At 40.0% G+C, this 26,606-nt stretch overlaps 1 protein-coding gene across 4 annotated transcripts in view; it reads left to right on the forward strand.

Annotated features, from left to right (window-relative positions):
- The window catches only part of STARD13 (StAR related lipid transfer domain containing 13), a 259,294-nt gene that overhangs the window by 186,518 nt on the left and 46,170 nt on the right, over positions 1 to 26,606 (forward strand). The gene's annotated exons all lie outside the window — the stretch shown is intronic.

A 26,606-nucleotide genomic window follows, 5' to 3' on the forward strand; every position in this document is an offset into this window, starting at 1 on the left:
GCTGACTGAGGGAAAAAAAAAACCAAACCCCAAACCCACTCACTATTATGGCCCAATATGGATGACAAAACACTGTAGCATGTGTGGGAAAATGGCTGCAGTCCAAGGTCTGGAACCATTTATCTTCTGGTAGAGTCTGGAAGATGACTGTTTTATGTATTTTACAGAAATCCCTGCTGATTGATTTCATTTACTTAGGGGGAGGGGGCACAGTGACTGATGGCAGGGACAACTGGGAGAAAGAAAGGGGAAAAAAGGGAAAAAAAAAGTGGATTCTTCACATTAGTCTGACATCCTCTCCTGGTTAGGGTTGTTGGCACCATCTGAGGGGCACAGATCGTGCTGAGCTGGGCAGCCTAGTATGTCCTGTAGCTGTTTTTGCTACTACACACAGCCAGAGGTGTACTACTGCTTTCTGGATCTCGGTGAGCTGAAAGTTGTGGCTTCTGTTCTACTAGCACCAGGTACATTTTGGAAATTATGATTTGCAGAGATGTGAAGAGGAATGGAATGGACAGAAATGGGTACAGGTCTCTGTAGCCTTACGGTAGCTTGGCTTATGGTGGACACTCTTATTGAGGAGGGGGGAAAGAATTTGTGAAAGGTCTGGGGGAAATGTCTGTTTTCAGTGTGCAGGGCTTGGCTGAAATAGCTCATCCTCCTTTAGCATATGAGATTTGTACACTGGAATGATGATTCAGTTTTCTGCTGATGTTGTTGATAAAGTAGCCACAATTCCTGTTGTTTATTTGTAAGGAATAAAAAGCTTGTCAAGCACAGTAGAGACAACAAGGATGTGCAGTACATCAGTGTCCTTCCTTTACCTTACTGTTGGTTTTGTGTGTGCTCTACCTGCTTGTCTGTCAAGGTGTTTGACTTCAAATCAATTAGTCTCAGATCAAGACATGACAGTCACTTGTTATATGCTAGGCATATCTACATATTTGCTTTTATGTTGCAGAGGATCAGTGTCAACATTTTCATATGACAAAGCAAGAGTAGGGAGATACATTTCATAGTCAGTGCACTGCTACCGTGTTGAGATTTAACAGAAAGGGGGAGAAAATGGAATTTTCAGTTGACAGTACTACTTCATTTTGTAGTCTGCCATCTCTTTACAAGATCTTCTACTAATGGTTACAGTGCTAAATATGATACAGGGTCATGTAACATACCTGGAGAAAGGGAAAAGTATCTTGTGTCTCCTATCATGTCCAGTTTCCCAGATGTAACCACTTAGTACTGTCAAGACATTCTTCACAGACAGAGAGGGAAGGAAAGAATGATCTCCTACTTGACCCCACCACCAAGGAAGCATCACATATTTATCAAGTATTTTTATCAGATTGTTCAGAGCTATTAAGCACTGTGCTTACCTAGTATTCCAAGAATAAGCCCAGCATCACCTCCCTTCTGAACGGCATTCTGTACTGTTGCCCTGCAGTGTCATTCAGCCCACTCAGGTGCTTTGACTTCAGTGTTCCTCGTGCTCTCCTGAGGCACACTCGTTTTCTGCGTTTGTTTGTTTGTTTGTTGAGGATGTGCTTATGGCTATCAAACATCTCTTCGTTGCTCATGTGCTGACCTCTGATTTGTAAGTTTACAGGAATGTTGATTAATATAACCTTTTCTGTTTTCTTAATTTCGTTGACTTCCTGTTCAGCCACTACATATCTTGGTTATCTTCCCCAGAACAGTTTCTTGTTGGGACCTTCTAAGGTGTATCTGGTTTTGCTCTTGATTAATTGAGTTTGAGCCTTTCCTGCTTTTTGATAGATCTAATTGAGGAGGCCAGGGGCTACTACCATGGCTTGCAGATGAAGATACCATTTCTTTTCCTTGGGCATGCTGGTGAGCTGCTTTATAATGCAGGGCAAATCTAGTGCAGTGGTCACTTCCTGCCTTTATCAAGAACTCCTTGAGGGGGACTGTCTCCCTCATTGAGAGGACTCTTAATGTTGTAGTGCCAGTAAGCAGATTCAGTGCAAGTCCAGTGTCTCCTTTTAATCTTGCATTTGGGCAGGAGGGGAAAAAATGGTCTAAACTGATGCAAACTTGATTTGTAATCCAATGGAACTGCATTTTCCTGGTAATTTGGAGCACGTTTGGGGATTGCCCAAACCCCCAACCCTTCCACTTCTGTAGTATTTGTAGAATGGTGTGCTCAGGCTCCAGACATTTCAGCTACTGCCCACACAGTCCCTAGATTTTCATTAGTCAGCTCTTACATCTCTTTATTACCAGGAAATGTCCTTCATGTGGCCACCACAAAGGTGCCTTACTGAGTGCATCACTTCTTACGGACATGTCTCAGAACATATTTTACACACATTTCATATCATCCCATTCTTTAATAAATGTTGCCCTTTTGTACTGTGTGAGATAATACACAACAAGCATAATCTGGGTGGTACAGCTACAGCTGCATCTTGTTTTCTTATCAGATATTGTCAAAAAAAGAAAATTAGATTAAAAAAAAAAAAAGAAGAAGAAGAAAGAGAAGAGAGAGCTCTGTAGGCTGTGGAACATTACAAAACCTCCCACTGAATGTCTGCACCGGACGTAATGCAACAGCAAAACTGTTATGTTCCAAATGAGTTTGCAGTAGGGGCCAACTGAATGCAATGCATAAGTGATTTACTTATTCATTTATAACCCTAACCTAGAATCATGAATTTTTGCTGTCCCATAAAAAGAATGACTTTATATGACCCTTTGAAGCCTTCTGCATTAAGTGGCATTAAGTTGATGACTACTTGCTTTGTACCTTCAGTGAAACATTATGCATAAATCAAGCAGGCTTTGCTTATAATGGACTCAATCCTCACAAGCAAAACTCCCACCCAAATCTAGTAATTAAGCATGGTTTCTTGAACTCAACAGAAAGGTCACCTCATAAAAAATACAGGGGTATAATATTAGGGCTGCCCAGGCCATTTTTTTTGTTGTTAGGACATAGCTATAATTAATTAGATTGTAAAGTTAAAATAATAATAAGATTCTGATTTAAGCAGATAAAAGCCAGGGGAGCTACATTAAATTCAGTTTCCATCCACTGAATACATCCATATGAGCTAAGCTCACTTGCTATTTGAAGAACATTTTTGCAGAGAGGAACAGACAGGATGGGCTGAGGTTGAGTCCTGAATGTTCTGGTGTTTGCTTATTTAAATAAAGCCCTTAGCATTGTTTTGTTCCTTAATTACTTCTGGTTTGTTCATTTATTGATGCTTTTGAAGGCAAACAGGCTCAGTAAAAACCATCCTGTTTCACGTAAAAGTTCCTATTAAATCTGTGGACATTATAGACAAACTGAAAGGATTGATTGAGGGGACTTTTGTGGAGATGGTTTTCCACCTGCAGGTAAATATGATAGCTGTCTTTTAAAGGTGGAATTGAGTTACTGAATTACAAATGAAATGGAAAGTCTTGTGAAATCACTTGTTAGGGCTGTCTCAGTTCTTGAAATCTGCCAGCAAAGACAGGAGTTTGACCAGAATGTAAATTGGAGGCAGTGGTTCTGCAGAAGGGGTTGGTGGCTGAAGCATCTTCATGGAGCGGTGCAGGAGGGACCTAAGGATGGACTTCAGTATTCTGTATTAAATGGCCTTTCACTTTAGTGCTGCCTGTAGAAGAAATAATACTGTTTGCTTTAGTACTCGTTATGAAGGCTTTGAACAGGGATGAAAACTGCAAATGTCAGTCCTTTGCCAGCCACAAACACTGATGTGGAGTTAAAAAGTCACAATACGGTCCCACCTGGCTTAGTTTTGAGGGAGTAATTGGATCTTGCACCTACTCTCTGCCACATGTCACCTACACCCTAAACCTCAAATCCAAAATGCGTCTCTGCATCTGCCTTTTTGCTGCAGCAGAGCATAGCATCCAGATCCATAGCATCTCTTCATCTCTTTCCTCTGCATGTCTCCTTTGTCTGTGTCCCAGCTGATACACCTAGAGCAGGACTTGGGCCCTTGCTTTTCAGAGAAGGATTTAATAAATTGTTCATCAGATGTTAATTTGTCACATCCCCCACCCCCCAGCAGCTAATGACTTGACTGGTTTGCAGGAATATGGACATTGATGACCAGCAGTAAATGCGGTGGATACAGGCACAATGATGTGTACTTCTCTTGTGCTTCTGAGCCACTGAATTCAAAGTACAGATGTATGTTAGTGTTTAGTACTTACACAGTGCACTGTATCTCCACAGGCCTGTAGGAACATGTCTAATTTATACATCCAAATTAATAGAAGAGGTAATCACACATAGCAGTCAGTCTTTTCATCACTTAACATAATGAGGAATGAAGACAGTGTTTTGTTTGGCCTGTAATTGCTTATATGTACTTGGAAATACCATCACGTATTCTCAGTTCTTTGTGAAAACACCACAAGTTTGTCATTACAAGAACATTTGAGACAGCTGCATAATGAGTTAACTTCACTTTTAAACTAAACTGAAAATTAAGAGGCTGACCCAGATCTCAGTGGGTATCTCCACTGGACTTCTTCAGTGAGCTGAGGTGTTGAATGAGCTAAAGCAGTTCATTTTAAACTATTTGTTTTAAATCCATCCCTCAGAAAAAAGAATCTTGAAAACCTGGTACTGATAATGGCCATGATGGCAGACCTCTAAGGCAGCAGTTGAACACTGTCATGCTTCATGTTATTTACTGATACTGCTTTTATATTGCCCAGCTGAGCTTCCAGGGCGCATTCAAGAGACAGCCGTAGTTCTGCCTTAATTCCTCAGCCCTGGTTGCTATGGCATCCAAGTTAGGAAAATATCTGCCAGCTCCAGGTGGTTGAGCACACAAATGGGTGAAACGTGAGCGGTAATTTAGGGAGCCATGAGGTGGTATCCTATGACCAGCAGGTATTGTTCATGCTTTTTGCAAAAAGGGGCAAGGAGTTGTGAATGCTGCTGGGAAATTCGGGCATCATTTAGCTACAGGGAAAGAAGGTGTCTGTACCAGCAACCTCCATTTGTACTGAGAGGCTCTGCTAGTGAAATAATTGAAATATTTAAATGAAGTAATTTGAAGAACTTCCCAAATTAAATGCAAAATTAGATATTGCAAGAGGCTGGCTGGTATCACTAGTACCCTGCTCTGTGATTCATTGCACCCAGCTCAGTGGGATTAAAATAGTTATTAATAAGGTGTCAGGCTGGATGTGAGGAGGAAGTTCTTCACCGTGAGAGTGGTGAAACCCTGGAATGGGTTGTCCAGGGAGGTGGTTGGGGCGCCATCCCTGGAGGTGTTTAAGCCCAGGCTGGATGAGGCTCTGGCCAGCCTGATCTAGTGTGGGGTGTCCCTGCCCGTGGCAGGGGGGTTGGAACTAGATGATCCTTGTGGTCCCTTCCAACCCTGACTGATACTATGATACTAACTGAACCTTCAGATTAGAGACATGTATAATAAAAATTGCAAGTACGGTAGAAAAATCCTTCTTCTATTTACAGTCTTGGTACTCAGATTTTGACCCTTAAGACATACATAATGTAATACAAATAGGATCTACAAATTCAACCTTTTTATTCTTAACTATGTTCAGGATCGATATTCAAATGCTTTGGTAGGGCTTCTTCTCCCATCCAGTTGTCACTGTTTCAAGTCACTTAAATAGTGGGAATTAATTTTTATTGAGAGTAATTTTTTCCTAACATCTCTTTGTTTCCAGTAAGAAAAGAACAAGAACAAAGGCTAACAAACAAAATACAACTTGTCTAAAATCTCATAAAAGCTCTTACACAAGAATCTATCAAGCCTGGGAAAATATGTGTTCTTTTGTAAAAACATATTTTTCCTTGAAGTCATTGCTAGATTGCAAAAGTTCACATAACATACTGGTATGTCTATGTGTTTATGTAAGACGGACCTCTGTATTTCACTTTCTGATGTCAGCGTTGCCTTGGCAACTGGATTTTATTGATTAGTAGAATATATGTAATTTGTTTCAGAGCTGCATCATCTTACAAGTTCATTTTTCTTTGTGAGAAGTGGTTTTCTTTTCTTATTCTCTGAGTCAAATTGTTTTTCTGGTATGAGAAACGGCATTCTTTTCATCCTTTTGGAGGTGTTTCTGTGACTGTACACAAAACCCAACAAAGTTTGACAAATGCATGCTGATAAAGTCATTAAATACTTCATCTACTGACATGCATTTCTTATTGAAGTTCTTTTGCTGTATCTGTTAACTTCGTATCTTATCTGTGGCTTCACTGGTAACCAGCTGGAGAGTCTGTCCATGCAGTTTCAGTTACTAGATGCTGTGTGGTGGTTTCCCTCCAGAGTTTTCAAATTCCCATCAGAGTACTTCACAGGATCTCTTTGAACTAGATATTAATTGCAGAGTTTGTTTTACACTTAGATAAGCTGAGATGTAAAAGCCTCAAATAAGAGTAAATCTGAAATAGTACTGAGAGTAGCTCCTGAAACTCAGGAATCTGTTACTCTTCTTCTTCCCATTGTGGTTTTGTCAGTCTAAGGGTTAATTCCTGACTTAGGACAGTAGCATTTCACAAATCAATTGTCCCATATCTAGTCCTATTTCTGTGAGTGCTGGTCACGTTTATGAGAACTTGTAATCCTGACCTGAAGACCTTTTAGTTTCACACAAACCAAACAGGGGAGAAAATGGAAGGGTAGGGCAGGATGCTGTGTCTCAGTTCAGATGCCTGACTATGTGCACAGCTGGAGAGATCCATGTAGTTAGATTTACCAAATATCCTCCTGCTTTTGGTTTTGTCCTTTCCCTCTGTGGTTTTGGGGTTTTTTTTGCTTCATGGTTTATGAGTATCACAGGAGCCAAGAGCAGTCAGGGTGTGCAGCTTCCCGGATCAAACCAGGCAGGGGAGCAGCAAGAAAAAAATAAGGAGGCCAAGGAGAAGGAGGAGAACTACAAATAAAAGATGGAAAGTAATGGAAGTTCAGCCAGATGTTGATATTAAAGCTGTCTTTTTAATGTAGAATGGAAAGCATTGCCATCTCTACAGTCCTAATATTAACAGTTTACAAATTATAGCAGTGACTGTATTTATATGTCATACAGAGTGTAAATGATGGGAATGGGTTGTCAAAACACATAGGAAAATCTCTAGCACTTTCTTTAAATATAATAGCTCCTGACAATTAAATATCCCATTGGTTGTTATCTAAATATTTATCTTCAGTGAAATTACAAGAAATCCACAGTCAGAGAAAACCCACGCTTTTCTATTCTCTGTCTTAAACCTTACATTATGTTCTGCCTTTGAAAAAGTGCTTGGTTTCTGGTTTTATCCTGCTTTATTTTTGTGGATACCTTTGAAATAAAGAAAGAGAAAACAGTCTGCTGTTGATGGCAAGCAAGGACAAAGACACTGTTACTAGATTGTGGTTTTGAAGGCTGTTTACCATGCTAAGTCAGAGACCATAATGTCAAATCATGTGTTTAATCTTTTGGATTAAAACATTCAGCAACAGGCCTTCCTAGCAACAAGGCTCCACCTAACACAGAGCCTCATTTTCTTACAAGGATCCTGCAGTTTTATATGGATTTTCTGGGCCAGTCTTTGGCAGCAACAACATTAATTTACTCCAGATGAAAGTCGGGCCCACTATAATTAGCAATACCATGGTATTTGTCTGAAAATGAAGAAGTGCTGGCATTTGCTTGAGAGACCATGTGTCTTGTGGAGAACCCAGTCCTTTTAATTCAAGCTTTTAGGCACCTGAGTTTAAGCAGATGGTCCAGTCTATTTGTCATAGCTGCTTAAATTCCTTGTACAGTATAAGGAGATCAGAAGTTGCTTACTGAAGACCTGTGGAATGAGATCTGTTCCCTCTTTCCATCCATCCATCCACACACTCAGGGATAATTCAGTCCACCTCATTCAAGTAAATACCTCTTCCATTGAGAATATAGAGGAAATAAATGATGGCACCTCAGTGAAGTTGGGATCCTTTTACTCATTTGAAGGTGGATGTGACTTATCATCCTCTTGCATAATAACCCAAGAATTAAAGCACTTAGCCCAGAGAGAGGAGGTCTTGGGCTCTACTCAGTCTGAGTGGGTTGAGCTCATATCTTCTACATTTAACTCAGAGAAGCTAAATTCCTCCCATCATAGGCTGGCCATCCATAAAGCACCCATTGTTTTTTTCTTAGTCATTCCTTCTCTGCTTGTCTGTGAGTACCATAAACACTGTAAGGCACCAGTGAGTTTATCATTCAACATTTGAGCAGCACTGACATAAAATTCTGATTTTGACTCAGATTTATAATGAAATACAAATAATGGTAACACTTGTGCAAATTTCTCTCTTCACACCATAAAAAAAATGCTGAGTAAAAGCTTTGGTACCTTCTAGTAGATGCATTTCATGGTTTTGGCTGGCATTGGTAGAAGATGGGTGAGCTTTGTATATGTTTTGGATGTGACATTTGTGGAAAAGAAGATGAGTACACAGTGATGTATTTGGAGAATGGCTGTCTACTTGTTGGTTTTTTACAGGGGTGATTATTTCCTCATTTTTGGTTGTGTCTTCTAGGGATATTTGTGCTGGAGCTTAGCAACACTGGGAAATAGAGTGCTCCTGGGTCCTTTCTGGCAAATTACTCTTTTAGGAGTTTTTTTGGACCTAGACAAGTACATAGCTTGGGGCAGAGGTGGGCTGCAGGGGTCCTCTTGAGTGCCACAGCATCTTGTCTTGGAGATTCTGAAAAAGGAAGCAGTGGGAGGGACAGGAGTGAGAGCACAGTGTCAGGGCACTATGATGTGAGAACATTATGCAGTCAGTCCTGCAACATTGGCACAGAATGCAGCAGTGATATGTTCCTTCTGTGAGTCATTCTGGAGATGCCAAAAGTTGGAGCAGCCCACTGCCCAGTGATGAGTAGTGGTTGACCTTTATTCCCTTCTTAGAGAATATGGTAATATTGACCTAAATGAATTGCTTTCTGAGCACTGTCATCAGTGCAGCCTAGCTTCCTACAAATTTGGATTCCTTTCCCCCATCTCACTGAAAGCAAGTCCTTCCTTCTGCTCATACATGCCACTCCCCAGATCTGTCTCCCATCCCTTAAATATTTGTCAGGAAAGTCACAGATATGGCGAGACTGCTGCAGAGTGCAGTGTACTTGGACAGCTTCCTCCTAAAGCTGTTCTAATATTTTTTTTACCAGTCTGAATCTGCATGCTTATTTCACTGTTTAAGTCTGTGGTGGTCCAACATAATAGACTTGGATAGACCTTCAGAGTCTCCACTTGGCCTAGGATCTTCTCATGTTGTCACCGCTTCTGCAAGTAGGAGTTAGGAGAGTAACGTCCAGAGACTTGGCTTCATCCTGGCGAGGTAGGTCTCCTCATTTCCCTCAGTATTCAGCTGGGAGAGACTGTTAAGAGTGGGAACCTAATGTCACACTGCCTTAGTTTCCTTTGAAGTTTTTTAACCCAAATGCATCCTGGCCTGTATCGGGAATAGTGTGGCCAGCAGAAACAGGAAAGTGATTGTGCCCTCTACTCAGCACTGGTGAGGTCACACCTTGAATTTTGTGTTCAGTTTTGGGCCCCTCACTACAAGAAGGACATTGAGGTGTGGGAGAGTGTCTAGAGAAAGGCAGCAAAACTGGTGAAGCACCTATAGAGCAGTTCTTATGAGGAGTGGTTGAGGGAACAAAGATTGTTTAGTTTGGAGGAGACTGAGAGGACACCTTCTCACTCTCTACAACCACCTGAAAAAAGGCTTGTAGGGAGGTGGTACTGGTCTCTTCTCCCAAGAAACTAGTGATAAGGCTAGAGGAAATGACCTCAAGTTGTGCCACGTGAGGTTTAGACTAGATATTAGGAACATTTCTTTACTGAAAGAGTGGTCAGGCTTTGGAATAAGCTTCCCAGGAAGGTGGTGGAGTCACCATCCCTGGAGGTGTTCAAAAACAATGTAGACATGGCACTTCGAGACATAGTGTAGTTGGTATGGTGGTCTTGAGTTGATGGTTGGACTTCATGGTCTTAGAGGTATTTTCAAACCTTATGATTCTATGTGTCTAGTCTACAAAGACTGCACCATGGGGATGGGGCAGGTGGGGGAGGCAGGGAGTAGGGAACTTTGTCTTATTGTGTGTATGAGCAATTCTCCATTCATAGCAATTTATATGCACTAGCTCCTGAACTGAACAGGACTGGTGTACGTATACACTTCAGGAGAGATATAACTGCTTCAAAAGCTTGACCCAGAATGTTAATCTCATGGATAGTGTGCTCTGCTGTTTGCACAGCAGGACATACAGGTTCTGCATGAGAATAGAAATTAAAATATGCTCACTTTTATAAATTATCAAATGAGACCTCTAGTGTGTTTTCACACCATTGGATAACACTTCAGAGTCCATCTGGGGTGATACTGGGTCTCCTCTGGGAGGAAATACAAAGCACCATCTTGGGCTGTCAGAGAGGCATCCTTACCGCGTGGGATGCCCTCAGGGAGCAGAGCACTCTGAGAAAAACAACTAACCTGAAGACTGAGTATTAATCTGAAAGCCCTTCAGTGCTTGTCTTTTAGATTGGCAGAAAAATAACCTTCCTGAATGGAGGAGCATAGTGTTTAAAAGGCAGTGCTAATGTTACTCCTTTAGAAACTTGATAGAAATTAAACTTTGCTTTTGAAAACGTAACTACTCTGGGTGGTAGTAGGGATGTGAGAAGTTTCCAAGCAGCAGTGCATCCAGAAAGAAATATGGGTGAGTAGGGAATTTAACAGATAAAGCACTGAGTATGTTTTCACCTGCAGCCATGAAATACTTTAGGGAAAGAGTCTTTTGTATCCTAAGGAGATTTTCAAAAAGGATGGCATGAACAAGCACCTATCTTCAATCAAAATGTTTTCACATTAGAGGGATATTAGATTTATCAGCCCAAATTTGAGTATTTCCAATGTGTCTTCCCCTTAAGCCCTCTTGTCTTTATAGAGGGCACATCAATAATTCTTTCAGGATGTCTTTTATATTTGATTGCAGGTATACATTTTGCTGTTGGACTCAACATATTGTTTTTAGGAAATGATTAAAGAGTGCAAGACACTTGGTAGCGTCAAGGTAACGTGGGCCCATCACAGATAAATTATATACTCTATTTAAGTATTTTACTGCAAATGCCCATCATGGACAAAGGAAGAGATGATTGTATGGTTACTGTAGTGAGCTCCTGGAAACTTTTGTTCATGTACCTGAGAAAACAATGGCAGATGCTGGAGGCAGCAATGATGAATAATTATTGGTAGTAAAGTTTGGTAGTAAAGTTTGGCAGTCTGGAGACTGCTTTTTAGAAAAAGATTCTGACTGTGGTTAGGATGCAGGATTTTAGGAGAAATGTAAGTTTGGAAAATGAAAGTGTTTCCAAATATACCCAGTTGGGCTTTTTAGCAAAAGAGATTGCCCTTTAAGTAGAAGTCTCTGTGAATACTGTGAGAGCATGCACCTCTGATGTACAACAGCAAGCTACATATATCACAGCTTGGAGTCTAGGTACTATATGCTCTTATTTCTTGGTAGCTATTATAGGTATTTCCAGTTGAAAAGTATTTTGTGGGGGGCTGAGAGAAGAGATCTAAATCTCTTACAAATTTTGTATATCTATGGATGAAATAATTATGAATCAATTCCTAGGTGCTTCCAAGGTATAAACCCACCGTAACGCTATGTATTGTATTTCACTCAAGGATAAACTTCCATCTTAACGTTCCTGGGCACTCATTTGTGATGCTGCCCTTTCTACTTTTCTCATCTTCTGAAAGACATATTTGCCTTAAGGGTATGGTATCATTGTGGTAAAAATGAGCAGGTGCTACTGGTCTCACAATTGGCTGCTGTACTTTAAGGAGATCTGTTAACTCATAGCTCTTAAAATCTGCTTTGGAAGGGTCTTTACAGTTGTTACAGGTGCTAATGCCCTAATGTATTCCAAAATGGTAGAGGAGAATGGTTTTGCCCTTTTCATTTCAAAGCATCAAAAAATCTTGGAGACTTTTGAGGCCAGTTGATAGTTATGATTGAAAATTAATGGAGCAGAGCAGTTGTACCTGATCCTCTGACAGACATTTGAATAACAGCTGCTCCTAAGACTATCTTTCTAAATCGTTCTTTTTGCATTTGTATTTCATTCCTTTCTGACCACAAGGACAACTCCTTAAAAATAAAATGAAAAAGTTTTTAAAGAGGAGCAGTAGAGGACATTTGATATTTTTTTAAATGCTATCCTTTGTAAAATCCAATCTAATCTAATTCTGTTCATTGCATGTAGGGTGGGCTACCAAAACAGGCTGTAAACTGAAGCATAAAACTGAGTCAACAGATATTAAGTGGGGAAGCAGATATGTCTCTGTTTAGTGGTACTGGAGCTGCTTTTGGAATCAGTCAGCCTCCATATGTGTGAATCAAAATGTAGCAAACTCTGGGGTCTTGTCTGCATTGGAAGAGGGAGTAAATACCATCTTTTCCATATGCTATTGCCTCAGCCTTAAAATATCTTAAAGGAAAGGAAATATAACAAAACAGCCGGTGAGGAAGCACGTGATCTCTGCCTTGATGCTTTAGGAGGTCACTGAGCAGTGTTACTGCACAGGGTCTGAGATTAGAGATAATAATATGACAGCAAAGTAATGACAATTAATGCTTCTTTGCTGCTTTACATATGCTGAGCATTGCAGAGACACCAGCTAAATATAGAGGTTTGGTTATACATAGCAAGATACGGTTCTTCAAATCGTGTCAATCTTTTTGAACAGTTGTTAGAAGTACGTATTTGACAGCATTTTACTTTGCAGGTGCAGAGAAAAACAGTCATTGTTACCTGTGAACTATTCATAAGGCTCTCTTTCTGCAAAACTTTTAGGGTTAATTTCTGATATTTCCACTCATACAAAACTTCAATGTATTCTTCAGGTTATTTGTTAGTATTGAGAGTGGTTGGTGTTTGTAAAAAATGTTCACCATAAAATACTGGTTTGGAGAGGTATTAACACTGAGATTAGAATTTGGGGATTTTCTTTACTTGGAAGACTATAGTCCTGGCTGCTCAGACACACTTTTTGTGCGCTGCACAGGATAACCATGAGCTATTTAGAAGACCAGTATTTGCCTGACACAAATATTTTTCTCTTAGGAATAGACTTTCGTGATAATCCATCAAATGATGGCAGAAGTACATCCAGTTACTCAGAATCACTGCAGTTGCGTAGTTCCCCCCGACAGGATACTGTTAAATAAACAATGTTATTTGAGGATTTGGCAATTCTCTCTTCCACGCTTCACCCGAAGTATATTCTTAGCTTTTCATTCACTGGTATTTTTGCTTTCTGGGAAGACGCTCCTCTGTCTTTCAAAACTCACAGTTTTGCTGTGTTGGAGAGACCTGCTGTTTTGTATTCATCAGAAGAAGTGAGGTTTAACTAATGTGAGCGCTGCAGCTGGGGTTATCATCCGGCACCCCTTACAAACCGTGGAAAGCAGCGTTGTACGAATGGCACTATTTTTGGAAGCAGGGATGCAAATTATGCTGAGATGGCAGCACAGCAGTGCTAGAAGACACTATATGCAGGAAAAGAAGAGAAGTTTACTATGTTTCTGCTGAATAGCTACAGGTGTGATAATCCAGAGGTAGTTAAATGCAAGGGCTGGAAAAGTAAGCAGTGCATTCCAGCCACAGTGGCTGAACACTGCTCAGGTTAATGTCTCCATCTGAGAACAGAGCTGGAACTGTAACATCAAAACATCTGCTTCAGCAAGGAGTAGTAAATTTGCCACCTAGCTGAGGTGAGAAGAAAGCAACCTGTTTGGTCAGGTGTATGTATTTTTTGGAGTTGCCCTGAATCCAGGATTCCTCTAAGGAAAAATAAATATTAGTCCTGCAAGTTTTGGTAGAGAGTGACTTAGATGAACATTCACTCTCCACTTTGGCCTTATTTTCTATAGTTAATTTCGACTTTGTGCATGAAATATTTTTAAGACAAAAATTAATGTGGTCATTTGGGGAAGGAGAAAAGGAGTCTTATAAGATGGGGACAGTATTTTTATCAATGCCTATTGAGAGAACAAAAAGGGGTAATCACTGTAGACTAAAAGAGGGGAGAGTTATACTACATAGGAGGAAGAAATTTTTTACAGTAAGAGTGGTGAAACACTGGAAACAGGTTACCCAGAGAAGTGCTGGATGCTCCATTGCTGGAAACTTTCAAGGTCAGTTTGAACAGGACTCTGCTACTTACTCTAGTTAAATTTGTCCCTGCTCCCTGCAGGGGGTCATCATTAGATGTGCTTTAAAGGTCCCTTCCAACCCAAAGCATTCTATGGAAAAGTTGAGTCAATGTTGTGAGGTTTTTTAGAAAGCTGGTCATTTTACAGGATGTGGCTGTTATCAGTCCCAAGTATATGAGGCAGATGGTGGTGTTATCAAGTTATTCCTTACTCTATGTTTGCATAAGATCCACTGAAGGACTTGTGACTGCCTTCACAGGCAGTCAAGCTCAACATTTTCCTAACATCAGTGACAAGAGCACATGGAGGAATAAAATCTGGCAGATTCACTCTTGAATCCTGAACATGATTGGGATGGGTGTGGAAACGAAACCAAACAAAAAAAAAGGCTGTTGGAAAGTCAGCAAGAAGAGGTATACTTACAAAAAAAAGAAAGAGAAAAGGAGGCTGGCAGCAAGGAATTGTCTGTTTTGTTGAAAATCCAGGACAGATTAAGGACATGTGGTTCTTTTTCAAAGCTATCTTACGTAAGCAGTAGGATGCGTGCCTTGTGGTGCGATCCAACAAAGCAAGCAAGGAAATAAATGTTAGACATGCTTAGGTGCAGCAATTTTGATGACACAAATCTGTTGAAAATCTTGATCAGAAAAGCAATCTTACTCAAGACAGCATGAAACTGCACAGTTGGACCCCTTACAGCAGGAGTTTAAATTCATCGTCCCTTTTAATTTCATGACTTTAAATCTATAGCTTGATTGTGATCTAGGTTGCAGGAACATATTGCTATAAAAATATAGCATTAGTGGAATTTTCCAAGTCCAAAAATAATTTAGTGTCCAAATACTTATTTTATCTGATTTATGGCTTCATAACCTTGTCTAAGCCAGTACTGCCAAATAAAATTTTCTTTACTGTGACATGCATGCAGTTCTTCTTCAGGTATTTGGAATGCCATTTTACATAAATTAAGTAGAAGTTCCTGCCTGGAAATATTCAGCTGTACTTACACTTTTCAACTACAGCTTCATTTTGTAGTGTAAGTTCATTTTTTACAGTAGCAGTCCCTAAACATATATATGTATGATATGCTTCATAAAATCAAGGACCCAAATACATGTAAAAACTGTGTGGTTGTATCATACAAATTTTCATTGTAAGAGTATATTTCTGTACACCAAGAACTTACAGACTTTAATTCAGTGAATCTCTCTCAGGAAACTAATGAGACAAAAGAATAAGAGTCAATTTGCCCACCAGTTCCCTAGAGATAGGTGTATTCCTGGCACCAATGTAGAAACATGTAATTGAAATAATATTTGTGTAAGTTCCATTTGATAAGGATGCATTGGCTAATGCCAGTGAACATTAGGGCACTTAGTCAAACAGTAAATAGCAGTGCATGTCTAAACATTGATCATTTAATGCAGACATTGCCAGAAGAATTAAATAGATCATTATGTCCTTTTGTTCTTTATTTTCATTTAGCAGAATATACTTTAGCTTTCTAAATCTCCTCAGGCTCTTTCGTCTCTTAATTTGGACAGCTGCATAATTGGGGCACTAAATCATCCTCAGGGATGTAATCAAAATTATCCTGCTATGTAACAGTCTTCTGGGTTTTCTGCTTTGTTTATAGCAGAAGGAACAGATTTAGGCAATTGCAATCTGTTGCATTTCCTTAAAAATCAAGCATTGATCATTATAGTATAATAGTTATGAAACTGAAGATACAGAATACAGATTTATTCTTCAATTTCATAACTATTATACTATAGTGATCAATGCTTGATTTTTAACGCGGGGGGGGAGGGGGAATCTCCAGGTCCCTTATAAATAGATTTAATTCAAAGTTCAAAATGTCCATTGTGGTAGGCATGGTTATAGCCCTTTTAATATGGGAAAATAGAGAGAAATTAAAAGAGTTACAAGATTTGATTTGCACCATTCAAATCATAAACCAACCAGTAGCAGAATATGGGGGGAAAATAAATCACGAAGTCTGACTTACAAGTCTCAACAATTAGCTACACAAAATCCACCAAACAAATAACTGCCTAACTCTAGACCCTGTTTGTAAAAACTCATGGGATCTGTGCACCAGCAAGCCAACTGTTGTGGCCACCAGTGTACATATCAGTTGAATCAGATTTCTTACTTCTTTTCTAAAGGGATGCAATAGCGGCCAAGATTCCAACCTAAAACACGTGCTAAGACTTAGTCTCTACTTTGGAGGAGGGACTTCAGCTAATGTTATCTTTTGGAGTTATGCCAAGCTGCTAACTTAAGTGTTCAAAGAATGATGAAGTTCCTGTGGTGACAGTTAGCTTAGAAAAGGTGCATAGAGTGACATGGAAGTTCAGACAAGCTAGGCAAGTCACAGACATGATGTGTCCATGCTCACTGAGAACATTTCTCCTGCAAACAGACTACATGCCAATTTTTTGATTCACCCTCCATCTCCACTTTATAATAGCATTAATGACCTTGACAAAAAGCATTTCCTGGGGATGAATAACCATTTGAGGTTTAATGACCTGAAGCTATGCCGCAGGCCATCAACTCCTCCAAGCTGCTCATTAAATCCTTAGGGTACACAGTCTGCTTCAATCACTCCTGCTTAAGCATTTGCTCAGTGTCACCTAATAACAATATTCTCCCTGAAGTATTTCCTCTTCAGAGGCCCTGGTGTTGGAAATGTGTTTGTCCTTAAGTCTTTTGGGAAAATAAACTCATCATTTTTTTTAAGGGACTTTATATCAGAAGTCAAAGCATTTACTCACACTGTTACCAAGTTTTTGCTGTGGTGAAGAAATGAGACAGTTAAATTCGTAAGTTGTTCCTTGAAATATAATCTATTTGCTTTTCTTCCTTGCAACCTCTTAATCAAGAGCCGGTAGCCTCTTCCCATCCTAACACTGGTGAGGTGAGAGGGGACAGGTTCCCACTTCCTAGCAAACTATGGCTTCATAATAGTTCTAAAGGATACCTCAAATTCAAATCCAGAGGAACAATATAATAGCAAGCACATCTGCCTGTTGGAGGAGGAACCCCACTCTTAGCCAATTTCTTCCTGATGAAGTCAGAAGTCAAAGATGGTGTATTGTCCTGTGTTATGGTACATACTTGTGAAGGGTGAACTTGTTTTTCTCTGTAAGAATTTTCTTTTAAGGGAATGTTCTTCCCACATACAGATGCAATCACATACAATTGGGTCTTAGTTAAATCTGCTCTTGTGGTGTTACATCGTGTTCCCAGTTTATTTGTGTCATGGTGTGGCGTGGCATGGCAAATAGGCATGGCACAAACAAATTGCTGTTAGAAGTTTATTCCCAAAGTTTCTAAACTGAAAGAGAAGAAAAGTGCAAGGAAGAAAGCAATCAATAACAGTTGTAGGAAACTGATACAGTGAGCATGATGAAGAGTGATGTGCCTAGAAATCATTTATATTGTATTCACATGAATTTTAACAATCCTCTGATGAGGCTTTGCCAGCGTCACGTTGACATATTAGTCTCCACTGTGCACTGAGTGAGCAGTTAATACATCTTAAAGAAAGCAAGGAACAATGCTCTTAAGGTGCTGGAAAAGGGAGATGCTTACCTCCCTGAAAGGTCTGGGAAGATCTGCCCTCAACCTGATTTCAACTTAAAACTAGCTGTGCTGGCCCTGTGCTTTAAGCTAGCAGCTTTGTCCAGAGACAGAGCACATTTTAGGGAAAGGAAAGCATTTTTTTCTGAAAAAGTATAAAAAATTAGAAGTACTTGGAAGTGTTTGTAAGCTTTAGATACTTAAGGAAAATCTAAATACCAAGAAATAGAGTATCAGCTGCGTGGGTAATCTTGATAGCATAGCTTAGTTCTGGTAAGTGACTTACCCCCTATGGAAGACCAGCAGGTGAATTGATGAATAAGACACAGATGGGGTGAGTGACTCAAGTACTGACTTCTTTGCTTGTATTTGTGTTTAGTGGCTTCTGAGGTCAAGTAACTCTAATTCAGTGACATGCTTTGTGCTGGAAATACATGCTGCTTGTGACAAACACTGCACTTCTACTCAGGAATGTTCCTGTCTCAAATCCCACAGATCTTTTATGCCATCACTGTAAATGGAGAGAATCAGGTACAAACAGGTGAAAATACAGACCTTAAGTCACATAGTGCCTTAAAAGGAAATGCCTCAAATGACAATTTATTTAATGTCTCTGGAAATGTCTCTGTATGCTTATTGGTCCCAAATTCTCTCTAAAGTCCCTAGAGAAGAGTGAGCACTTTCTAGGTGCAAGACACTTTACCTCCTCGGGACATTAACTGTAAGGTAAGATAAGTATTGTCATGAAAAGCACTTCTTCCTCTCCATAGTCTTGAGGAGCACCTGGGATATTAATAGTTCCAATGCAGCTGCTTATAGATGAGATGATTCCCACTCTTTATATCCAGAAATCACTATGGATGATGGAATACCTTTGTGAAGACAGATCAACTATATATCTAAGCATATATTTAATGCTAAGCTTCTGATATGTCCTATTGAAGCCTAGTTTATAAAACCAGCCCCACAGCTGAAACTCTTAACTGCTGTGTGGAACAAACAGATCTGACACTGACCCACTCTTAGCTCTGATTCCCCTGGCTGCTATTTAAGACAAGCATACACCATCATTCCCACATAGATTTAGGTGTAGGAATACCCTTCTGGTTGGAATTTCCTTTCTAAAGTCTACTGAGAATTCAAATGAGACCCATATTTTTTTCCATGTTCATTTAGAAGAAAAATGAGAACATTATGAGAAACTTTAAAGCTCCAGCACTCCCTGAAAGTCCTCACCACAATAGCATTTTTCTGAAAATGTTTTTCCCAAAGGATTTGAGCTTGCAGGTGATAAGCATTTATTATGTTTATTCTATACCTGATGAGGAAAGGGCAGATTGGTAAACAATGAAAGGAAATGCTTTGAAATACATTCAAAAAATAGTGGCTTTGTAGACTCAGTTTTGAGGCAACTTTTAGCAGTTGAATTTGTCTTGGAGTTGGAGAAAGTTTAATGAAAACCCCATCTCTGTTCCCAGAATTAGAGTCAGTGAGTGGAGTACCACAGCTGTAATTTTCACCTTTTCCAGCATTACCTTCCCTATACATCCTCCAGCTCAGGTAAACCAGTGGAATCCAGGGTGGTTTGTTTGGGTTAATGTTTGTCTTTAAAGATGATGCTCTAACTGAAAACGAAGAACTGTTATTTTCAGTACAGCAGCATGATTCCTTAGTAGCAAGTGAGCTTTCAGAGCATTGAACAATGGCCACAGGATACCATGGGTCCTGGGTTTATAACTACTGTTGCAGTGTTCAAAAATACAGCAAAATACAGCCTATGTCCTAAATCAAAATACCTTTACTGTGTGTTCAGTTTTAGCCAGTGGTTTCAGAGCAACATGTGGGCTCTTACGATGTTATTTAAAATCCTTAACTTCCACTTTGCTGAGATTTCATTGTCAGATTTAGGCCTTTGCCTTTGAAAAGCAAGTTGGGCATTTTTACAGTGAAATCTGTAGGAGAGACCATCTTTTGTAGGCAGCTGCCTGCTTTCTGCTTCTGTTTCTGTCTGGAGAACCACTTATCTCCTCATACTTCTGGCGTATCTGAGGCTTGACCCTGCCAAAATCTGAAAGTGAAATAAACCATCAAAAAATGTCAGATTCTTATAAGTGCAGACCAAGGTCAAGTCTAGAAAAAGACTAGACTTGGAAAACACTTTGCCTTGTACTTCAAAGCATATACAACCAATTTTCAATCTCTGTGTTTATCTGCATATCCCATTACTACAGCACAGGACAGCTAAAAATGGCTCATGTCCTCAACACATACAGCTATTCTCCTTGCCTTGAGGGAATTTAGAGCCAGAGCAGTCCCTGGATCCTGCTCTTTGTGGAGCGCATCTGGAGGTGGAAAAGGGCCCTGAGCTGATTCCAGAGACAGCACAGCAGCCAGCAGGGAGCTCCTAGTAGGAGTGGGTCTGGGTGGCCTTGTGCCCCTGGGAACAATTCCCACCTTGACTGGAGGTGATGTCCAAAGTGGGGAGGTGTCCTCACACAGTCCTTCTAGGCAAGGGCAACAGCTGTTGTTCAGGGGCACATTATCCCAAAGACCAAATGGAAATTTTGCACCACAAATTGAAACTCAGGCCCCAAGATACTGATAGCAGCCATCTCTCATCTCTTCTTTAATCAAGATATTTTAATGCTCCTCAGGATTGCAGCACAACACACACCACTCTCCATCTCCTTAATGCTCTGTAAATTAGCTTCTAACAGTCACTGCCAAAATACAGTATGGCGCTTGCACAGCACATGCTTCTTAGTGAGTACAAAGACACTTCTGTTCAGAGAGAATATGTTGCAAGACCATGAGTGACACACTGTGAGTGCTGAAGGTTATGAAACGTATTCTGAATATGAGCAAGCCTTAAACACTTAGTTTTTCAGAACTAGTCACGTTACTTCTATCATTCCGTTTGGCAAATGCCCATACACAGAGCTTGGTGCATCCACGTAGCACATGTTGAACAAGCACCAAGTGCTAAACCAGTGGTGTGCCAGCAGCGCTGCAAAGTTCAGAGGAAATATTTCAAGTATGCACTTCAACACTCTTATTGGGTTTTATATAAAAATATGGTCTTTATTTGTTTATTTATACTTCACTAGCCTCTCTCTTGGACTAAACTGACCTCAAAACTATAGCAGGGAGTTATATTCACTGATCTGGTAAACACTCTCTAACTGATCAGGAATCAGGTCGTGACTTAGGACAGGTCATAACTCCAAGTGGGAAATACTTGCTGGAAAGACAAGTGTCTAGTGGCTAGATACTCCTGTGAAGTAAATAGGTCTAGAGATCAGGTGAGACCTGAACCAAATCCTTAACATCACCAAAAAAATCTGTTCTGTTATATGTCCAGGCCATCTGGCTGTTGAATTTGTAAAGGAAGGAAGAGCACCTCATGGAAGATAAGTACATGCTCCTCAAGTACTTTGAGCATATTTTTGAGTGTAGTGCACAGTTTAGCATATTGAGTCTCACAATATTCCTTCCTAAGGAGGGAAGACCATATTTTCACTGAAATGTGAGTGTTAAGCGATGTGTCTCATTTCTCAGCAAAAGTCTAGCTGAGCAAGGAATTAGTCATTTACTTTCCAGATATCTTGCTGGTAGCACTGTCTAGTGACCAAATCATCTTTGCCCACAGTCAGGCAAATAGTGATTCATGTGAGTGGGAATGTGCTCTCCAGAAAATCAGAACAAAGGGACTGTCTGAGAGATGGCAACTGAAACTGTCCAACTGATTTCCCATCAGCTATTAGAAGATTAAGAAATAGTTGAAATTCAGCTAGCAAATTAAAAAGTGCCAGGGACTCTATTTCACTGACATTTGCAGAGTCCATCCTTCTGTATTTGCTCCTGTTACCCAGCTAGAGACAGACATCTCTACTGGTGAGAATCACAGTGCTGCTCCTATTGGCATCTCCTGCTGTCTACACCATGAACCTACTTTCTGTACTAGCAGGGAGCAGGCAGTTGTAGATGTCTAGCCATCCTGTTGTCTTCTTCCAGGGTAATACATGCCAAATAGCTTAAGAACAGCCTCCAACAGAGTGATAACTGCAAAAGCATGTAACTTACCGAAACTCTTCCATGCTACTTGAGAAAAGAGCAATTTATGTCTTTCTTGCTTGGAGCAGCTAGCTAAGAATAGCAGTAAAGAAGGGTAGAGTGTCATTAGTCCTAGGTGGTGCGCTAATTAGTTCTTTGCTAACTCTGCTTTATTGCTGACAATGATTATTGTAGAGTAATTACAGATGTCCTATTACTGTGGATACCCAGCAGAATTTTGTATTACAGGGAACAGTTTTTTTGTACGATGGTTTTAATAGCTGGGAACAGACCTAGGTATGCTGCAGAATGGAAAAACAGCATTTTCATTACATTGAAAGTCTGTCCTCTACTTGAAGGAGTGCATAAAACCCCCACAGCCTTCTATTAAAAAATGTATGGAAAGGAAACTAGAAACTTCAGCCAAAATGCTAAAAATAATAACCACAACAACATAGCCAAGTTGTCTGTTCCTTCCGCCCTCCAGCATGAAGGAATCGATGTTTATGTACAGCTATCATCTAGGAATGGCTTTAGCCTGACTTGTGTGTGTTGCTCTGTAGCTGCATGGACTGCAGCTTTCATTGCTGAAGGGGGACTGAACAAAAAAAAATCAATGATTTGTGTGAAGAAAAATCCTGGAAGTATTTTAGTTCAGATATCCAGCACATTTAAGTTCATTGGTGACACTTTTTGCTCAGTAATCTTTCCTTTAGGTTTTTGGAGTGCATTTAGATGTGTATGTGCATAGACAATGTCTGCAGCCACCTGATAGTGAAAGGCAGGATCAGATGAATCAGAATCAAAGGTGTTTGAGAAGGCAGATGAGAGTTACAGACTTCAAACATCTTCAAGGATCTGTACCCTACATTTAGGAAATTTATATGTCCTTAAAATTCTAGCCTTTGAGTTTATCATTTTGATATTGAAAGTTATCTGTATCTGTTCAGTAATATTAAACAAAATTTCCATCATGTGATGGATGATGGAAACTGTCTGGACAGTAGCTCTATTTCTACTGTAAAAAAAGAACCTTTAACTGGACTTTCCCACATTTAGTGCTGGTTTTGTGTCAGAAAGAAGTGTGTGGACAGCACTTTGATTAAAATGGATGCCCTTGTAAAGACAGATCGAGGAAAGATTTTCTTTTTTTAGTACATGAGTAATTGTTTCCTTTAATCTCTTTGTTTTTCTCATGACTATGAAGACCAGGATACAGTCATGTAATTAGTGGCTCTGGTCTAGATCACACTGAAACACATACTTATGTGACTGCTGTTTTTACAGCGCTGCACAGTCAAAACAGAAGATATAATTTAGTTTACAATAACATCTTTACACAAGCATGTGCCATTTCTTCAATCGCTGAAATAATTCTTAAATGCAGCAGAACCATCAAGCAGTGAAGGTTGTCTGGTCCAACCCCTGTTCATGGCAGAGCCAGCTTACTGCATCACACCTGGAACTGAAACAGGATTAGTCCAACTCCAGAAAGGAAGGTGGAACAAGTTCAGAATATCCAGTTAAAGAAAATAATATTTGTGCTTAGTACTAATTTATTGATTTTTTTATTTCTTCATACAGTTATTGGAAGACACTCTGGCAGTTCCCATTAGTGATACTCCTGTAGTAAAGAGCAGCTGGAAAAAAGCATTAAAAAAGATATTGTTGTTTGATCTTTAATCCTCTCAGAGACATTCATCATTAAAAAGTAGATATCCTTAAATTATGTTAGTCTTCATTTTATAAATGAATTTTCACTGCAGTCTTGAGGCTAATAATGTTGATACACTTCGATACTAGTAATTATGATATGGTTGTGAATCAGAAAAAGTCAGGTGGGTTTGTTGGTACAGCTCTTGCCCGGGCTTCCAGGGCTTCCAGCCCTCCTGTTACTGGATTGTGGGTAGATGACAGCTCCTTCCAAGCTGGGTGAACAAATGACAATCTGTTGTTTGGGACTTTGTTTCTTCAAAACAGACAGACAGGCATCTTTATCTGAACAGGCCTTTTCATGGACAGTGCTAATAAGGAAAACAGTGGGACCTAAAGTCAGATCTGCTTGAGGTGTTAATCAGCTGAAAAGGGCAGATAATATTGATAACACCAGGTGGGAACTCAGACCTTTGCATTGCATTCACTGTGCACAAGCCATGGATTTGGACCTCTCTCTTGAATAATTGAGCCCTTCTGTATCTGCTGTGTCTTATCAATGTTTCTTGCACTACAAATTGCACATCTCACACAGAACTTCGAAAGAAAGTGCTTTAATCTTAATTTATGATAAACAAGAACTGAGACGTCTTCTTTTATTAATAGATCAAAGTATTATCTCCAAGGGGAGCTAGTTTCATGTTAATGTTCAGTGTTTAATATAAATTCACAGCGTGAAGACCACCTTGGATGGGTAGGGATTCTCTGATGTATATCTGATTGCCCACATGTAATTTGAATGTCTACAGCACATGAAGGGTATAATGAAAGAATAATTAATATGCTGATGAGTAATTATGTTTTGTTCTGCTTATCTGCATAATTCAGAGAGAAAGTTTATGATGACAACACCTGCCTTTTGGGGTATTGTTTACATTTACACTCAAATTATAACATGAAGCATTCTCCTGCATTCCTCAGTGCCTTTGATCTGATGAGCTCCAGCTACTGCCTGACCAATTAACTGCAGTACCGCACACAGGCAAACTATGTTGAGTATTGTGGAAAAACTAAGGCATTGAAGTCTGAAACTTGACCTCTAGTTCAGGACACTGAGCTTGAAAACCCTGACTTCCAGAAATATTAAATCTCTGCCTTTAATTGGAGTTACAAGTACCCACAAGAGCTGAAACTAATGCTCAGACCACCACTACATCCTCTTGGGAGCCCTCTGAATGTCAAACCATTCCAGAGACCTTGTGCATCTTGTATGCTGCTTGAACCCAGGCTGTCTGCAAAGCTCCCCTAGCCTTGCAAGAGATGACATTTGTCAAAACCTCGCAAGGACAGAAGGTCACTGCAGGCTGCATGCAGTGGGGTCCAATCTGCTGCATCCAAATTCAAACCGAATCTCAAGGGCAGAATACCAGACAAAACACCTTGTATTGTTTGTGTGCAGAAGCAACATACCTTCTGTACGGATTGGAAAATTTACTGGTCCTTTAATTAAAGTATTAGCAACCTAATCAAAGAGTCAGTCCAGGAACAAAGGCAACACTTAGCTTTACAAGTACAAACTTATGGCAGGCTTCCAGGAGTGGTGCAATTAATACATATGTACTTCCAATTAGCTACACTCTCCCTGGTGTTGTGCTTACCTTTCCTGTGACTCTCTGGGTCCTAAAGTCAGTGATGTTAGCCTTCCTCAAGAAGAAAAGGGGCATAGAAGAGCTTACAGCAAGTCTTCATCTGAAATTCTCCATTAGAAGTATGTTGTTGGTGGAGATAACTTTCCTCCTCACTGTTGGGTCAGTTTAGGGTAATCTTTACTCATTTCCTGAAATCATCACAAAAATCACAGAACAGTTGAGGTAGGAAGGCACATCTAGAAGTCATCCTGTCCAGCCCCCTGCTCAAGCAAGGCCACCTACAGCTGGCTGCCTAGGACCATGTCCAAATGGCTCTTTAGTAGCTGAAAGGATGAAGCCTCCACTGCCTCCCTGAGAAACATGTACCAGTACTCAGTCACCTTCACAGTAAAAAAGTTTCCTGATGCCACCTTCTGTGTTAGAGTATGTGCCCTTTATGTGTCACTCTTTGAGTCATCCCTTCAGATGTTCATATGCATAGGTGAAACTCCTCTGAGATTTCTCTTCCACAGGCTGAATGGTTGCATCTTTCTCAGCCTCTCCTCATATGTGAGACACTCAGTCATCTTCACAGCCCTGTGCTGGTCTCACTCCGGTAAAATCACCTTCTACTGGGGAGCCTGGAACTGGATCCAGTACTGTGCATCTGCAACTTCTGTTGCAGAGGGGCACCTTGCTACTTCCTTTCCAAGTGTGTGTCCTCAGGTCCTTTTCTGCAAAGTTGCTTTGCAGCCTCTGGGACAGTCAATCTTTCACTCTTAAAAATAGTGATGCAACATGAACATGTTACATATATCATGAACATATAACATGAATAGGTACATATAGCTACAATGCTTCAATGACTGCTTATTAGTAATATCTATTAGTTATGGACCTAGCAATGGTACACTGTAAAAATCCCTTTATAGTAACCTCTGGGTGGCAAGTGAGCACACACTTGAAGGCTTTCTGCATACCAGCTGTACTCAATATTTCCCTTTTCAATACTACTTCAATAGATATTTTGATATTCAGGCCACTCCATAATACACAGAAGCTTAGATGCCACCTAGATCTCTCATTGGGAACCCAAAGACAGAAGTTCATAAAGTAAGAGTCTGTTTTCAAAATTTGGCCTATAGTGACTCTATGAGCCCTGGGAAGTTTTGAAATACATCCCACAAGGTGGGATTGTTACCCCTTCTCTACCTATTTGATAATGTTCCTTCTACATTAAAAATAGAATATATTTTATATTAGATGATACTAGAGTCTTTTTATATTATATAAAACCTCACATTTTCCAGGCTTTTATCCAAACGCATTTTTCAGTGGACATACAGTGCTCATGTATCAAAGCCCTGTTAATTCTCAAGGCAGTGGTGCTCAGCTTTTGAGCAACAGGCCAAATAGGTGGGAAGGGCAGTATGATATTGAAGAATGGGT

Source organism: Dryobates pubescens, chromosome 10 (assembly GCF_014839835.1).
Source record: "Dryobates pubescens isolate bDryPub1 chromosome 10, bDryPub1.pri, whole genome shotgun sequence".
NCBI classification, from domain to species: Eukaryota; Metazoa; Chordata; class Aves; order Piciformes; family Picidae; genus Dryobates; species Dryobates pubescens.